General features: G+C 33.3%; 1 protein-coding gene across 3 annotated transcripts in view; it reads right to left on the bottom strand.

Annotated features, from left to right (window-relative positions):
- The window catches only part of LOC105217392 (terminal nucleotidyltransferase 5C), a 232,820-nt gene that overhangs the window by 118,994 nt on the left and 94,963 nt on the right, over positions 1–18,863 (bottom strand). Inside the window, exon 1 of one of the 3 annotated variants that reach the window (XM_054233085.1) lies at positions 3,386–4,516. The exons of the other annotated variants lie outside the window; for them this stretch is intronic. The gene's annotated coding sequence lies outside the window, so the exon portion shown is untranslated. Of the gene's footprint in view, positions 1–3,385; positions 4,517–18,863 lie in introns of those variants that run through there. 3 annotated transcript variants of the gene reach the window in all.

The following is an 18,863-nucleotide window of genomic DNA, read 5'->3' as shown; positions in this document are numbered from 1 at the left end:
ATTAAAGATTGAAGATTAATAATTAAAGATTGAAAATTACTGATTATAGATCAAAGATTATAGATTTAACATTACAATACACGGTTCCCTAAATATTAAATGGTAAATTATTTACTTCAATCAAAAGTATACCCTTCATTAACAGTCTCTCAGACACCCTTAATAGCAATAACATATCAATAGGTCAATTAAATGCAAAAATATTGCATAAAAAACGGAAAGCAAAAGAATACCAAGAAATTTCGTGCTATTTCTTCACAAAACACACAAGTGATTGTATGCACCATGTATGTATAACCCCTGCGTGCTTCGTGTATTCGAGAAAGTTCGTGGCAATGTGCTCATTTTGTTGGCTGGCAACAACACCCCTTCCACAGCATTTACGATAGTTTGTATGTTTGAAACGCATATGATATACTAAGAGGCAATAGTCGGCCCAGTCGGGCACCCAGTCAATCCGGCAGCAGCAGCACAGCACAGCACAGCGGCAACAATTGGAGCGCAATCGTGTTGCTAGCCGCTGTCGCTTGGCGACGGCGTTTGTGTTGCCGCCGCGGGACGCGCCAAATAAATAAATGTGCATTTATGGATGGACATATGTATAAATAATGCTTATGTGTATGTACATATATCGGAGCTGCCGCCATATGTGGGTCAATGTACGATAGGCAAAGTGTTTCGAAAAAAAATCAAAAATTGGAGAATAAATAAATAAATGAAAGGCGAAAATTTTCAGTGGAAATTGATTTCATTTATTTAATTTTTTACTTTTCTTTTTGGGGTTTGCAAATATTTAAGTGGATGGGGTAAGATTTTAGGCGAAAAAAATAAAAATAATTAAAATTCACGAAAGTATTGCTTGAAGCAACGTTTTGATCGATATTTGGTAAGAAAATTAATTAATATTAATTCAACTTTTAATATTTTTTTTATAATTCCCATTTTTTTTATTTTTTAATTATTTTTTACTTTTTTTAAGTTGTTTTTCTTTTTTAATTTCCTTTCAATACAATTTCGAAATTTGTTTATTTTTTCCCTTCGCCAAACAATGTTTTTCGAAAATTCGTGCAAGTTTTTAATTGGAATTTATTTTGCGAAATTCACCAAATTGCAACTATTGGTTACGTATAGTCTACGGCAATAAATGTTACATACATACAAACACGTACAAAAATGCATTTAGATGTATAATTTTACAACAGTCATTTCGTCGTGTTGTAGTTATTCGATGCGCGTGTTATTAGCTATTTAGTTACAAAGATAGTTGCCACAGCACGGCGATTTGCCATTGCCGCATTGATGAATGCGACGCTGAGTCGCTAGATTTTGATGCGATTCTTCACAATTTTTTGTTTTTGTTTTATTGATATACATACTAATTTATTTTTTGTGAAATCTAACACGAATCGCATGTTCAACACGAAGATAATAAAAAAGTTTTGATAGAAAAAATATATATAGTTGGCAAGACATAGACATAGATATATACATATATATGAAAAAAATATATATATTTAGTTATATATTTAGAAATGTCTATAACATTCAATAAATTGAGCAATTCGCTACAATCTATTAAAGATGTAGACGAAAAATCACAGTTACTTATAACAGTACTAAAAGTTTAAAGTCACGAGATAAAGATAAACGAGATAGATATGAAAGGGAAAATGTTACGTAACCAAAAAGCTATTAAATGAGATATACTCTTATCTTCATTATCTACGAAAATCATCACAATGCAATTTCGATAACAATTAATCGATATTCTATTACCTTTAAGATGAAATCGTTCTCAAATAATTTTACAGAGTCATGTGATGAAATTAAAAGACTTCAACAAACAAGTACTCGTTGAAAATAAATGATTTTTTATGAAAAAGTATCGATAATTATCGATACATATTTTTGTACTTTTTTCGACCTAGATTTTCAGTTAAAATCATTATCTGAAGTAAAACCCGATTTTCAGTTGGAAGCAAAATAAACTATTATATAAGGGTCAAATAAAGTACTTTCTCAAATTGCCCAAATTCGCTTCTGAAGTCAGATCTACAATAATCGATTAAGTGTTGAACTTCTAACAATCGGGTATATATCTGAAAAACTGTCGATTTGCTACGAATATAGATTATCAAAAGACATTTCGAGAAATGTTTTATGATTTTTGAGTTTATTGCTCACGTCTGAAATTTTCGATAAATATATTTTGTTTTATGTTAGCAAATGTATATCGATAAAAGAAGAGGAAGTTAAGGAAATAGTATCTTTCCATAATAGAAAAACATTTAAATAATATTTTGCTGAAATATCGATAACTGTTAACCACTTTGGTCTATCAAATATGATTTCAACGAATTATCGAAAATAAATCGAAACGTTGCATGCATACTCTTAAATAGAGAGAACTTTGCCGTAAAATGTACATATATATATTGAGAGTTACTAAAAACTATAACATAATAAAAAATATACATTTAGTATATAAAAGTTTATCAAAAACTTTCGATTTCGGTATTTTAAAGTGATTCTATCGATATACATAAAAATACATATAAGTATCGATAACTTTACGAGTCAAAATTATCGATAACTTTAGAGTAAATATTAATTGAAATTATATAAAGTATCGATATGTTATCGATAACTGTATAATCGATATTATATCAAATTATCGATAACCAAAAATTATCGATAATTAAATAAATTGGTATAAATAATAATTTTTCGCAAAAAAATGTCCGTATTTTCTTTTTTGTTTTCAAAATCATAGAATTTCGAGGCATTTTTGGACAGAATTAGCAAAAAATTATGTTCCCACTGTACCTACATAAATAGTGCATTCTCGACTAAAAGTGTTAGCTGCCGAGCGGAAAGGTGCAAAAAATAACAGTATAATAAATACTTATAATAATTATAGAAAAATATACAACAACATATTGCAAGCGCCAAAGCAAATGCAATCAGCGCGCTAACTGAAGACGGCGATGGCGTTGTGGAGGGTGGGAGTGAAAGTGTGAGGTGGAGTGGCGCAGTAGTTATTGTTTTTGTAATGCATTTACTGCAAAAGATTTGTGATTTATATCAGCAAAATAAATAGTTTTCAACTTTCAATTTGCCACAGTCAATTTCCTTTTCTTCTTCTACTTCCACACGCTTGTCGCTGTCACCCCTTTTTCTCACTCTCTCACACCCTCTCTGCAGCGCTGCTGCACGCTTTGGCAATAATCAATGCACTGCAAGCCACACAGCTGACACAATTTCCTACTTTACCGTTATGTTTTACGCTTTTCTTCGATGCAACGCTGTGTGGGTTTTTGCAATTTATTCAGTTTTATTATGATTTTTAATAACATATTTCAAGAAAAACAAATATTTTTCGTACTTTTTTTTCAACTCAACGAAAACGTGAACGCTTTTGCGCTACACTCTACAGCCACAAATCGTTTCGAAAAAATGTTATTTCGAAAATTGAAATTCTTTGAGAATTTATTGCGAATTTTTCAAACATATGCGATTTATATTGAACAGAAAATAACAAACACATTCAAACATTTATACATTTATACATTAATGCGGAGCGTTATTTTGGAGACACTTTTGGACGCGGTCACATTTACTGAACGACTACAACTGGTCGATGAAACTGCGGCACAATGAAGCTCCTCTACGGAGCATTGGCGCTGCCGCTGTGTAGACTAACAAAAGCAACAACAATCACACAACCAATAACAACAACCAGCCTCACTCGTATTTTGCCGCTATATGACTGGGTCTATGGCGGTCGCGGCGGTTGCGGCGGCAAATCACACGAATGGCGAATCGCCTCGCCAGCAGCTGCGACGAAAATCAGCAATAAAACAATAAAAACAACAACATATGGGCTTGATATAACTTTTATTTAGTTAGTTTTTGTATTATCTGTGCAGAAAACGTAGCGCAGATTGAGTGCACCCAACTAACTAACTAACCTAGTGGCAGTGAGCGTTCAGCGGCGACGGAGACGCGTGAAATGGAAGAAGAAGTAGAAATAATTGCATGTGTATGAAAAAAAAGATTACAACAACAAAAATATATTACAACAACAACCAAAAACAAGTTGCATGCCGAAACTACAACGAAAACAAGAGTAACAACAACAGGCGTTCGCATGCAAGCCGCGGCAGTAGCAGCAGCTGGTGAATGGCTGCATTGCCACCGCCTAAGGGGGGTTAGTGACGGGTGGTTTGTGGCACTTAGGTGCGAAGGTGGCACTGGCCGCCTGTTAGAATGCACACTTTAATGAGTATGCTGCTGAGTACATATAGTGTTGAGAGCGCAAGCGAAGAGAGCAAAATCAAGTGAGTTGATTGAGTGAGTGCAAATTAGTTGTTGTTTGAGTATTTCAAGAAATGAGTGAGTAGGTGAAAATAATGACAGAACAACGATTTTGAGTGGATGTATCGAGTATGTTTCTGAACATTTTTTATTTCAATATATGATAGAAACAATTCTTCTGAAGAAAACTAACTTTTGTATTAAAAAAAAGAAAAATTTAAAACTTAAAAACTTATGTATAAAAAATTAAAGTAGTCACACTTCTGAAGCAAACAAGCTTCTCGGTAAAAATGGTTTAATCTGAGGCTCAACCTCAAAACCCTAATTTTTCTTGATGAATATATACATATTTCTCGAAGAATATCATACGCCAGAACTGTAAATCTTAAAACAAAATTAATATTTTTAACTTAGATATTGTTGTTGCATTTTAGACCAAATTCTTCAAAAGAATGTGAGATTCTTCAAAATTCAAATCTAGTAACTAAGAACCTCGTCGGACTGAATTATATAGCCCTATTATACATTAATATCTTCAAAGGAATGTATGATTCTTCAAAAGTCTCTATTTTTGATTACTAAGAGTACTCGGACCAAAATTTATCGTCCAATTACTTTAATTCTTAACTTTCTGCTATAATACCACTTCAAAGAAGATTTACTTACGTAGTTTTTAGAACAATTCTGGTTGTTTTAAGTACATACCTGAAAATAAAAATAAGTTAAATTAGAACTAAGTCATAAAATTTTAGAATATAATTAACAATAACAAAAAAAAAATAGCAATGTAAGGTCGAAAACAGAAGGACCAACTTTCTCTTCATCATAATCAGAAAATTTAGTGAAGCTCCCAAAAGCGAAGTCTTAAAATGGTTCTTCAACAGATAGCGGAATTTAATTTAACTTCTCTTTGAACAGCTCCCATTATTTCATGGTTCCAAATCTCACTTTGAAAGAATCAATTTCAGGCTCCTAAGGAGGGTGCCTTTGTAAATGAAGAAGAAGCTCGAAACAACTAGCATTTAATAAGTAAATTACATATATTATCTTTTAATTCAGATCTTTTAATATTTTTATTTTATTTAAAGCATCATTCGACCGAAATTCCCACTCTATAACTGCAATATGCTAACAAATGAAGCTATACCAAACCCACTCATGAACTATGAGTCAAAATTTTTGCTAAAACTGAGTAGAGCTTTTGCATTTGTGGGGCGCATTTTCTACTATAGCTCCTTACAGTCAATGCAATCTCAACCACAAGAAGCATGCTTTCGAAAAGCTAAACAAGAGCGCGTCTATCAAAGAATGAGTGTGTGCCCATTACACTCAATTGAGTGTAAGAGCGCGTGAGTGCAGAGCAAGTGCGTTCATTTAAGGAGTGCAAAGCATTCGGGTGTGAGCTGCTAAAAGCTCACGAGAATGCCACATCTACAGTAGAGCAAAAATGTATGTATGTACACATATTAATTAAGAAACATGCCTATTTACATATACAACGACGCCATAAGTTTGTATAGTTATATGTTTTTTTTTTTGTTTTATATGAAAGCATGCGTGTCCCCTCAACGCCGGCATACGACTGGCGGCTATCAGCATGTTGCTGGGGGTGCGGCTACTGCTAATTTGGCGCTGTCTACTCAGCCTCACTGTCTATAGCCGCTGCTCTATAAGCTACCATATTGAGAGCATTGTATTTACAATTGTAAATGTATTGACAGCGTAACAGTGCACACCAGTTGCTATGTGACGCTGTCATCAACATTGTCAGAGAATGAGAAGAAATAGTGACTTCTTGAGTGCAACGCTGTAGATGTTTGGTGACTTTTATCGAATTATTTGACCAAGCTAAACCTTCAAAATTTGATTTTGTGCGCAGAGGTAAGAAAAATTCGTTAACGTACTCAAGTTTAGGCTTTTTAGCGAAGAAGTAGCAGCGGAAATAAGCGAAAAGCTCAAATATATCGGTTCAAGAGCAGCCGAAAGTTCTTATGAATCAAAGGTGGTTAGAAATTGATAATAATATCCATAAGCTTCTATTGAACGAACAGAACAAATTAGTCTTTTAGTGTAGGTAGAGACCACAAGCTTGGAACCTGAGCTGAAATACCATATAGCAGGTCGTTAGAAGAACAAACGAGAGCTCGAAATAGCTTCGAATGACGTTTTGGTGATCTCACAACTGCTGTTTGAGAAGATTTACACAGAAGTTCCATAAAATATATAAAATACAGAAGAATATTGATCAATGAACAATAAATAGAAAAAGTTTTACAAAAATGAATGGGTTTCCAAAGTATCCACATTGAGTGTGTTGATCAAAATCAATTCGATTAATTTCAAAAAGTATAAAAAATATATTTAGTGAATTCTTGTGATCCAGAAAAGAACTTCGAAGTTTTATTTGATAGACCTAGAATCCAAAAAAAACTTATTATCTCAGGATTTCTCCAGGTGAACACGGATCTAAAGAGACTACTTGGGGATCCGTAACTCAGAAAAGTGAATCGCTCTTATTGTAAATCTATTTGGAACCACAAAACGCGATACAGTCAAAAATATAGTCTGACAGAGGTGGTCCGGAAGATTGAGTTTAGCTTGTTTCCAACCTAACTTTTTTTAGGCTTACCCGCTCAACTAGTTAAAACGAGCAAAGCTAAGAATTACTTTAAATTTTTTTTATTGTTTTTTACTCAAAAATTCCCCAGCTCTGCCCACTGTCCCCACACTTGTTTTTAGGCATTAAACTTGTTGTTATTTTAATACTTAACATTGTATTGAGGCACAGCAATAGCACTTGATTGAAACAAAAGAAAATGCTTGACAACAACAACAACAATAAAAATAAAAATTAAATTACAAAAATGCACTCAAACAATTTATTTTATTGTATTTTGGTTTGCTGTTGTTGTTCTTATTTTAATAAGAGCGCATGCAACACACTTCGTTTGTGGCACGAAGTGGTGGAAACAAGCAGAACAAGAAGAAGAAGCAGCAGTAGCAGCCGATGACGACAACACAACAACAGCACACAAGTGACAAGTAACAAGAAGCTGTTGGGGCTTTCTACACTCCATACTTACTATATTTTATTATATATTGTTGGTGTTGTTGTTGTCGAATTGCATCGTATGCAATGTGATTTTATTATATTGTCTTGCAACTGCATTGTTGCATTGTGGCATACGTTGCACGGTCGCACGAACAATGCGGCGGCCCCCGTCGCACGCACCAACACGAACACACACAAACACACGCTTGTCGTGCGAAGTGCACACTCGTCGTGGGCCACATAATGTAACCATATGTTGCGCTTTTTCTTTGTTTCCAACACACGCCACTCTTTTGTTTTTCACTTTTTTCACCTTATCCACCTCCAGCTCCTCCTCCGCCTTCTTCTTGCTCTTCTTCTTCTTCGAGTTCTTCCATTGGCGAGTCACTTGAATTTGGATTTTTTAATTAGCTTCTTTTTCGACATGCGTGCGTACTCGAAGAAAAAAATAACGGGGAAATCTGCACATTTATGTCGTTTTGCTGGCGGCAGAAACACTTGATCTTTTTCGAATTGTGGGGTATTATTCGTTTTATTGCAAGCAGACAAAGTATGCACAGAGAAAAATTTTCACCATAGATTTTGGTTAGAAATTTGGTTTAGGTACCAAGAAAGTTATGTATCTTAGGTATCACTTTCACAACCAACTTTTGATGTTTCAGACCCCGTTATATAAAAATATTATAGGAAATTAGAACATTTGAAGAGACTTTCTGTGTACCAGTATCTAGAATAGACATCTCCAAAGCCTGTGATTCTAAGTCAAATCAATTAAAAATTAAATTTAAGAAAGAGTTTATTTCAAAAACCACCAAATGTTTGGTGTGGTGAGTATTAGAAATTTTATTAAGCTGTATGTCAAGAACTCTTAAGCTTACTTTATGCTGAAGCATAAACACTACAGATAAACACAACATACCACAAAGAAATTTTTTAAACTCAGCTTAAATACCTCTTTTATATCGTGTTTAATGAGTTATTGTTAGTTATTAACAACTAAATTTGGACTCATGGTTTAAAATTTAGATTAGGAATAAGCAAAAATAGAAAATATAAACAGAAAAAAATATTGTCATAAATCTATTTGCTGATACTAGAGCGGGAAAACTTGACAGAACATAACCTAGACAATGTCTTATTCAAAATAACTAGGATCTATTTTATAAGAATACTATAATAATATAACGAAACTGCTCTAGTCCAGTCTTTTAACACACTCAATTCCATTACAAAATTTTATAGTACACAAAGTATAGCAAATTAAAATGAGAGTTCAAAAAACATTAACTCATTTCATAAACAAGAAATCTTAACCTCGAGTTTGTGGGACACAATATTAATTTGGTACTTACAGAAATATAAAAACTAACTGTCAAAAGGACGTGACCTCATGTCTAAAATAAACATAAAAAGTAAAGAAATAAATAGTATATTAAACTCAGAGTTTCTTAAACACCACTTGGTAGCAAACGCAATATTTCATAAACACAAAACGATAAACACCTAACTCAATCCAAACACAATTTGTATGAGAAGGAACAAATTTTGACCGCTTAGTTCACTGTTCTCAAACACCACAATGAGATCACTTGGCAGTTCATAAAACCAAATCATAAACTCGAGTTAGTGGGACCAGTGGCATATATAACATTGCCAAACTATGCAAATCAGAAATCCCTGAGCTCTGTGGGGCGAAATTTATGTAGTATCTCGAAATTATTTATTCCAGAAAATCTAGAAAGTAATCCCCAATTTGGATTTTCATAGTTCTCTCAACAATTATCGATTCTACTACTCATGATAATCTTTCTAGAAATCAAAATTGGACTGTTTTGGAAACGTTGAACCAAATGTGTGGACGTACATCTCCATTCACTTTGAGTTGGTTTTACAAATTGATTTGATTCGAATAAATATAGGATTCTAGAGGTTTTAAGCGATCTCCGCCCTTATATAAAACCAAGAAAACTTTTATTCTCTCTTGAGGGTTTGACATTGTCCAAAGAACCAAAAGGTCGAAAGATATGGCAAAACTTCGTCTTCGATAACCTTTATCGATAATTAAGTTACAGTTTGTAGATTGTGAGTATTATTATATTTTTGTTCAAACTCATAACTGTATCTCTCTTATCACCTAAATACCAAAGAGAGTGAGAGTAAAAGCAGAATAGAAAAGTAAAAGTGCCGATAGAGAAATAAAAGTAAAATAAAAGAAAGAAACGAAGAATTAATAAAAGCAACAGGTGAAAAGCAATAACACGAACAATAGTGGATGTAATGCACTACCACAACAACAACAATAATACGAGTAATAGTTGTAAAAAGCTACATAAATATGTATGCAAGTTGAACTACTTACAGCAAACCTTTAAAGTAACAATAACAACAATACTAGCGCAAGTAACCAGCCACTGCAACAGCAACAACAAAAATTGAAAGCGCTCAATTTCGGGTGAATGCAAAATTACGTCACACAAAGTCATTCATACATACATAATACAAAGCAAAAGCAACTACACAGGGCGGCATTAAGCGGCACAGTTACCCAAACTTATATATGTACATATATAGTATTATATGTATATGTGTGTATGTTTAAATACAAATGTTAGTTGCACTCATTCACAGCGGGTATGCTGGTAAAGCGAGCCAATCGGTATAACACCAACAACAGCAGCACTAACCCCCCTTTCCTCCCACTGGTTGATGCACGAGCGATTCTATGTGTCTATGTGTGTATGTATGTCGGTCTCCCCACCTGTTTCGAACGAATCTGGTGCTAAAGCTATAATGTAACAATAACAACAAAAGCAATAAACGCTCAAAACAACAACAACAAAAGCAATAAGTTAGTTGGCAATAAAATCTATACAGTTCCACTCAATTTTATAGAATTCTTGCGGTTTACAATTTTTATTTTATTTATTTTTTTTTAATTTATTTTTATTTTTTTATTTTACATTTATTTTATTTTTCATTTTCGTTTTTATCAATTCGTGCATTCGCTGGCATGGTTAGCATGCTCAATCGCTTGTAGACTCTGGCGGTTCGGTTCAAAAATTCATTTATTTCATTTTTCAAGCGCCGAGCGCACAGTTGTTTGTTGTTATTGTTGTGGTTTATATGTACTTAAGTACATATTTAAACATTGATATGCATAATCATGTGCGGTTTTTATAGAAATATCTACTTTTATGTGCTGTTATATATTAGATAATCACTTTTATTTTGCCGCGAAACATTTTATCTAACTGGAAGCCGGATATAAACAATAGATACCACAGGAACTACATAAACCGCAGCAAAGTTTGAGGTTAGAAATGCATAACAATAAACTGTAGGAAGGTGAATCAGGCGTTCATTAAAGCAATATTATCTATGATTAACTAGATATATACTTAATTCTTTCAGATTTTCACTTTTCCGCTGATAAGAACCCACAGAAAATGTTTTAAGGAATACTTTGGTAGAACACTTAGAGGGTTATCAAACACAAGAACTCAACTATGTATTTCGATTTTTTTTTTTTGGAACCAAAACGAGTCCAAACGACCCATACAGTTGGGTAATAAAAGGTTAGATTACCTATAAAATTATTCTTAAGTCATTTTCATTATGAGATCTAGGAGAACCTTAATCAAGATTCTTCCAACCATATCGATCAATTTGAGGCTTTATTAGTTAAATTTTTCGGGATTATGATATATATTGATCAAACAGAATTTGGTTTTTACCGTCGATTACGAATTACGGGAGACTATATTTTGAAAAAAAATATATTTCATATTTTTTTATATTTATTAATTTTTCTCTCTCTCGTAACTACCCCTTTCGCTATTTAAAAAGCCAAATATCACCTAATACATTTCTGTCTGTGTGAAAGTGTTTAATGTGTTGATTGGGTGAGTAACTGAGTGACTGAATGACCGATTAACTGACTATGTGAGTAGAGCGAGCCATAAATCATACTCAGCAGCGCAGTGTTGATGCGACGCAAACTATTTTAGCTCATAAATATATATAATTTAATATATAGTGCACATCAGGTATATTGTATATATGTATATACATAGTTGTATGAATAAATATAGTGATTCAAGTTTAAACAGAAAAGTGAAGACACTCATATTGCTCGCTCTCTCTCTCTCTCTCGTCCTCAAATCAAGCTACTTCATATGTGCATATTGCACCAGTTGCTCTCTGTAATAGCAAGACAGTTTGTCTAATTTTTAATATTATTTTTCTTTGCTTTGTAATTTTACCAGTGAAAATGAGAGTAGATTAGCGGACTATTAGACCCACTATTAGAGAGAGAGCAACAGTGTTCATTCATCTGGTACATATGTATACTCTTTATGATACTTTCGAATGTCGGAGAGGCATAAAGAAAAAATGTGAGCTAATTTAAACGGTAGATCACGCGATCGATGCTTAGACAGCGAAATTGCAAATTGCAAATAAAATTAAAAAATTGAATGAAAATCAAAAGAATTTACAAAAAGAAAAACCGAATAGCTAAAATAAAAATATACAACAATGAAATAGGTTTCAGGAAGAAAATTGGTAAGATCGCATATCTAGAAGTTATTTTCGATATAGAGTTGCCAATTACTTTTGAAAAATAACTTAAAAACTGAGTTTTTCAACTACAAACAGCTTGTGAGAGTACTGAAAATTTATTTTTTCAACAAATCCAAATGGTATTTTCCGCTTAATTATCAATTGAGTTGCCATTTGTCTGAAAATTGATCAATTTATTATAGCTAAATATTGATAGCAATTTAAATGGTTCTTAAAGATTCATATTTTGGATTCACTTTTCGAGATAGGGTTGCCAAATATGCATATTAAAATTTTGAAAAAAAAAACTGAGAAGATTATAATTTTCTATTTTAATAATTTACAATAATATTTTTTTAATTATTTATTATTATTTAATTATTATTCTAAATTATTATTAATTTTAATTATCAATTGAGTTGCCAATTGTGTGAAAAAACAATACCAACTTGTCATTAAGAAAACATTGACCACAGCTTAAATGCTCTTGGATGGAGCTTAGGAATATTAATCTTTTATAGGGTTTCTTACGAGTATAAATGAAGGGTTGCTAACTTTTTTAATTAAAAAACTATACTAAAATTACCATATTACAGAGAATATATCATATTTAATGCGGAAGTTTTTCATACAAGCCCTTGATTCCGATCGTTCAGTTTGTATTACAGCTATATGATATAGTGGTCCGATATCGACAGCTCCGACAAATGAGCAGCTTCTTGAAGAGAAAATAACATCTGCAAAATTTCAAAACAATATCTTAAAAACTGAAGGACTAGTTCGTAAATATATATACAGATAGACAGACGGACGTACGAACAGACAGACGGGCATGGCTAAATCAACACAGTAAAACATACATAGGGCCTCCGACGTTTCCTTCTGGAAGTTACAAGCTTAATATACCTTGTTCAGGGTATCAAAATATGACTGCATATCACAAATTTTTCCATTTTCCAGCACTTCAACATATATAACCATTAATTTAATTAACATAATCGGGTTCGGATTCGGATTCGGTAAATAATTATTCACCTTTTTTATTTTATTACAAACATTTACGAAATTCAAACAATTAATCCATCACATGGGGTAAAATTTGACATTTTGATATCAATCATTGACTTGAGTGAGTTGAAGTCTGGTGCAATCAGAGCTGTCAGTCGAACTGTCAATCCAGCTAGAACCGAAATTGAAATTTAAAACAAATTTAAATGCTGCTCATGTCTTTAATTACACGATTTCGTTTTCTAAATCGTGCTGAAGGTGTTACATTTCCATATAAACTACGTGTGTTGGTTTGTATAGATATATATAATATGTAAGCAAAAAGTAAGTGTAAATATAGTTAATTGCAATTTGTTGGTTCAAAATGAGTGAATATTTCCACAGCTTTTACATAATATATATGTATATTTATGAGATGTATGTACAATTATATACATTATTTTAATTTTGCAATTTTGCATACGATTATTTATTACCAACCATATTTTGTAATTAATTTACATAATTGATTATAAATAATAATTGAACAGCAGCTATTTGTTAAAATTATTGCTCAATGGTCACTTTATACATAAATATTTGCAATGTTGAAATTTACATATGCTTTGTAATATCCCTTAAACTGGTTTTGTTAATGCATAATAGATATTAAAATAAATTATAAATAATTTGTTGCACTTTGTCTTTAATAATCAACATTTATAGAATGTAAATTCAATATAATAATCGTATAATTTTGATTTTCTTGGAGCTGAAATACTTTTTTTTCCCACAGAGGTATTTAAGATTACTTTTAAAATATTTTATCTCTGCCTATTTAAAAGATAACTAAGACTAAAAACATACCATATTGAGTAACAAAACACTTTGACTCAATATTGATCTTAAAAGCCCAAGTTTTTTTCAGATTTCTGAAAGAAGGACCCAAAAGACCGCAGAGTGAAGAAAAATGATTCCCAACGGCCTTTCCAACAGATTGGAGGTCTTTCTCTTCCTCTGCTTCTGAGTCGAACACGTTCAAAGCTGGATTGTTTACATCCATTCGAACAGAACGACCTAGACAGCGCAGCCGCTGTCTTTTTATTCGCTCAACTATGTCTATGTCGTCGTATAACTCGTACAGCTCATCGTTCCATCGTCCGCGGTATTCACCCTTGACAATGTTCAAAGAACCATAAATCTTGCGCAAACCCTTTCTCTCGCAAACTCCTGGAGTCGTCTCATCGGATGTTTGCATTGTCCACGCTTCTGCGCCATACATCAGTAGCGGAATAATGAGCAACTTGTAGAGTTTTATTTTGGTTCTTCGAGAGAAGAACCTACCCAAAATAGCAACTGTTAGCAAAATTGATTCTGCGTTGGATTTCTAGGTTGTCATTGTTATTGGTGTTAATGCTGGTTCCCATATAGACGAAATTATGTAGAAAGGTATGACTGTCAACAGTGAGTTGGAAGCCGTGCGTTTTTGTTTCGAGCTAACGGCACATTTGTTGCTTGTGGGAAGCAACCACATCGGATCGATAAATATACCAAAAACGGAGCATAATATATTTGCAAAAGAACCAAAGGTTTTAGATTGCCTGTTCGTGTTAAAATATTTATAACCATATCACTGAATTGCTATATACTCGTTCCTTAGTCAGATTAAGAAGTCTGCAGAAAGTTTGATGTTCAAGTCGCCAATTTGTAGATTTGTATCAAGATATTTAATGGTTGTCTGAAGAAATATAATGTCTAATATTGAACAAGATTTATAAGTGTGACAAAAACATTAGACTTCATTGTGAAACTTAGCTATATCCAAACAATTATCCCGTTCCAAAAGTTCTTCGATTTTTTTCACCAAGAAATAAGTAAGAATCGTACTTTAAAAAAATATATAAATAATATTTAATTTTTTAAAGGAGCCCAAAAGGAGGGCAAAAGATATTTTGTCGAAGAAAATGTTCAGAAATTCAAAGGTTTGAAAAATACGTGATTACAATTTTTTTTTAATTAATTAAATATTTGAAAATCTGTACATACAAAATGTCGAATGCATAATAGGTTACTAATCAATTTGGTCGTAGATAGTTTGATATATGGTTTGAAAACTCTATTGAAAGAGGTGGAATCAAGTAGTTGGAAAATAAACATTAATTCAACATATAACGCCAGACCATGAGCTTCTCAATCTACGCAGATGCTCATAGTATTCAAATTATTTAAACTTCATACTGCGAAATTTCATCAGAATAATGAACCAGCCTAACTTTCTAAACATAACCTCAAAATATAACGAAAAACATCACAATAACCAACAATAGGCCAGAACAAACGAATTTCATCATTAAAATACTCGCAAAATAGGATTAACAAATCAAAAAATACAACACAAATGAAAGTGAAACTAAAAATGCCACAAAAATTAATTCAATAATGATTAGAATACGTCAAAACAGACAATCCGATCGCAAATGGACGCAGAAACCGAAAGTATTTAGAGCAGCAACTAAAAAAGAAATATGCAAATACAAAATATGGACGCTTTAGTCCAAATAAAGTGGTAAAGAAATTAATACGTTTTAGCAAAGACACTCACACACACACATATATATATATAAACGTATGAGCCCAAATGTCTTTCATTTGATTATAAATATTTTTCGCCAATTTTTTTGCAGCCAAAAACGCAAATGTTGAAAAAAAAGCAAGTGCGCATGCGCACATGAAGTGTTCAGTTAAAAAAACAAGAAAAGAAGTAACAACAACAACACCAACAAAGTGCAGCATGTTTGGCATAACCAACGCGTGATCGAAACGCGTTTCGCGTCCAACCTACAATTGGAGCGCTCGGGCGAGTTTAGCAATAGAACAAGCCCGCACACCGGAATGCCGGTTTTAAAGAATATATGTTTGTGTGTTTGTTGTTGTTATAGAGTATATGTGGTGTTGTGTTCGATTGAACGTAAATTCCATTTTTAATGTTCTGCTTTCATTGTTGTTGCACTTTTTGTTGTTGCTGTTATTTGCGATTTTTTTTAAGTGTTGCTGGTTGTTGTTGCTGTTATTATTGTTTTTATTATTATAATTTTTGTTGTTTTTGATTTTGTTGTTATTAATCTATGTAGTCTTTCGGCGTTATTGTACTTGTTTATCGACAGCCAGCGCGCAGAGCACCTTCCAGAAGTGGCTCAGAAGTGTCTGCGCAGCGCAAAGCTTTTGCTAAGACATACATAGATACTTTGTATATATGTATATTAAGGAGTATATATGTATTTGTATATATATATATGTATCTATATCACTTTGGTGTGGTCTGCGCAATTGCACTGCTTCGAACCAGCGCTTGACTTGCAGACTTCTTATCTACTAGACTGTCGATCCGTTGGTCTGACTGTCTGTCTATTTGTCGCTCTGTACATATATTGTACTGTACTGTATACATATATGTATGAATGAGGTTTTTGGTATATAATTCTCTATGTACATATGGTAGATGATATCCGTTAGATACAAGACTTTAAGACAATTTAATATTTCCATTTTTGTTCCACTTCTGTTCGCTTCTACAAGACACACACATGCATGTAAATGAGTGAGTTAAAAATGTATTTTTATTTACGATTTTATATGAATTGCCGTCAAAGCAACTCTGAAAGATTTTTTGTTGTTGTGGGTTTTGAAATTATTTTTGTTGTTGCTTTTATTTTTTTATACTCTCGCAACAAAGTTGCTAAAGAGAGTATTATACTTTTGTTCACATAACGGTTGTTTGTAACACCCAAAACTAAACGAGTTAGATATAGGGTTATATATACCAAAGTGATCAGGGTGAGGAGTGGAGTTCAAATCCGAATGTCTGTCTGTCCGTCTGTGCAAGCTGTAACTTGAGTAAAAATTAAGATATCTTGATGAAACTTGGCACACTTATTTCTGGGCATCGGATTCGGACCACTGCCACGCCCACAAAATGGCGAAAACCGAAAGCACATAAAGTGCCCTAACTAAGCCATAAATAAAGCTATGGATATAAAATTTGGTATGAAGGATCGCACTATGAAGGGGCATATTTGGATTTAATTTTTTTGGGGAGGTGGGCGTGGCCCCTCCCCCAAATAGGCTTTTTGTACATATCTCAGAAACCAATAAAGCTATATAAACCAAAGTTTCTGCAGTCGTTTTGTTTAGCCACTTCTTAATACAGTCCAAAAAAATGAAAGAAATCTGATTATAACCACGCCCATACAAAGGTTAGGTTGAAAACTACTAAAAGTGGGTTAACTCTCTAACGAAAAACGTCAGAAATACTAAATTTCACATAAGAAATGGCAGATGGAAGCTGCACTCAGTTTCTTTACAAAATGAACAAGTAAGGAAGGGCTAAGTTCGGGTGTATCCGAACATTTTATACTCTCGCAATTTATTGATGTAATTTTATAAAGATAACACAATTCGACCCATATATTGGGTCTAAAGTTCAATAGAATAACGAATCCCAAACCGATTTCACTCGTTTTCACCACCAAGATACAATGTATCGAAGACTATACGATCACTTAATTTAATATTACTTATAATTAGATATATGGGATCTGAGGGAAGTTATGACCCGATTTTTACCATTTCAGGTACAGAGAGAAACTGTTATAAGAAAAAAATTCAGAGGGAATGAATTACATTAAAATATCTGAGGGATTTACCTAAGTATATTTCCGGGGAAAAATTACCCTTAGGCACTGAGTTCTTCATGTTCGATATCAGGGGCCTTGAAAAGTCATGGTTCGATTTTGACAATTTTTCACGAGTGATGCAACAGATCATATACAGTGTTTGTGTAAAGTTTTATTTCGCTATCTTCATTGGTTCCTAATGTATATATTATAAAGTGAAGGAATAAGATGAAATTCAAAAATGAGTTATATGGGAAGTTGTCGTGGTTGTGAACCAATTTCGTCCATTTTTCACACGTGTCATCAGGGTGTCAAGAAAATATTATATACCGAATTTCATTGAAATCTGTCTAGTAGTTCCTGAGATATGGTTTTTGACCCATAAGTGGGCGACGCCACGCCCATTTTCCATTTTGTAGAAAAATCTCAGTGCAGCTTCCTTCTGCCATTTTTTATGTAAAACTTGGTGTTTCTGACGTTTTTGGTTAGTGAGTTAACGCACTTTTAGTAATTTTCAACCTAACCTTTGTATGGGAGGTGGGCGTGGTTATTATCCGATTTCTTTCATTTTTGGACTATATAGGGAAATGGCTAAAATAAGCGGTGTTATAGGTGTATATAGCTTTATTGGTTTGCGAGTTATATACAAAAAACATATTTGGGGGTGGGGTCACGCCTACTTTTTCGAAAAAATTACATCCAAATGTGCCCCTCCCTAATGGGATCCTATGTTCCAAATTTCATTTTCATAACTTTATTTATGGCTTAGTTATGACACTGTATAGGTTTTCGGTTTCCTCCATTTTGTGGGCGTGGCAGTGGACCGATTTTGCCCATTTTCGAAAGCAACCTCCTCAGGGTGCCAAGGAACATGTGTTCCAAGTTTCATTAAGATATCTTAATTTTTACTCAAGTTATCGCTTACACGGACAGACGGACAGACGGACAGACGGACGGACAGACATCCGGATTTCAAATCTACTCGTCATCCTGATCATTTATGTATATATAACCCCATATCTAACTCTTATATTTCTTGGTGACACAAACAACCGTTAGGTGAACAAAACTATTATACTCTGTGCAACAGGTTGCGAGAGTATAAAAATGGGCGTGGCGTCGCCCACTTTTGGGTCAAAAACCATATCTCAGGAACTACTCGACCGATTTCAATGAAACTTGGTTTGTAATTGTTTCCTTACATTCCAATGATATGTTGCGAAATCGCTTCACAACCACGCCTACTTCCTATATACCAGAACTTTGAAGACGAT

Source organism: Zeugodacus cucurbitae, chromosome 6 (assembly GCF_028554725.1).
Source record: "Zeugodacus cucurbitae isolate PBARC_wt_2022May chromosome 6, idZeuCucr1.2, whole genome shotgun sequence".
NCBI lineage: Eukaryota > Metazoa > Arthropoda > Insecta > Diptera > Tephritidae > Zeugodacus > Zeugodacus cucurbitae.
The sequence above is the reverse complement of the archived record's forward strand: the minus strand, read 5'-3'. Positions and strand labels throughout refer to the sequence as shown.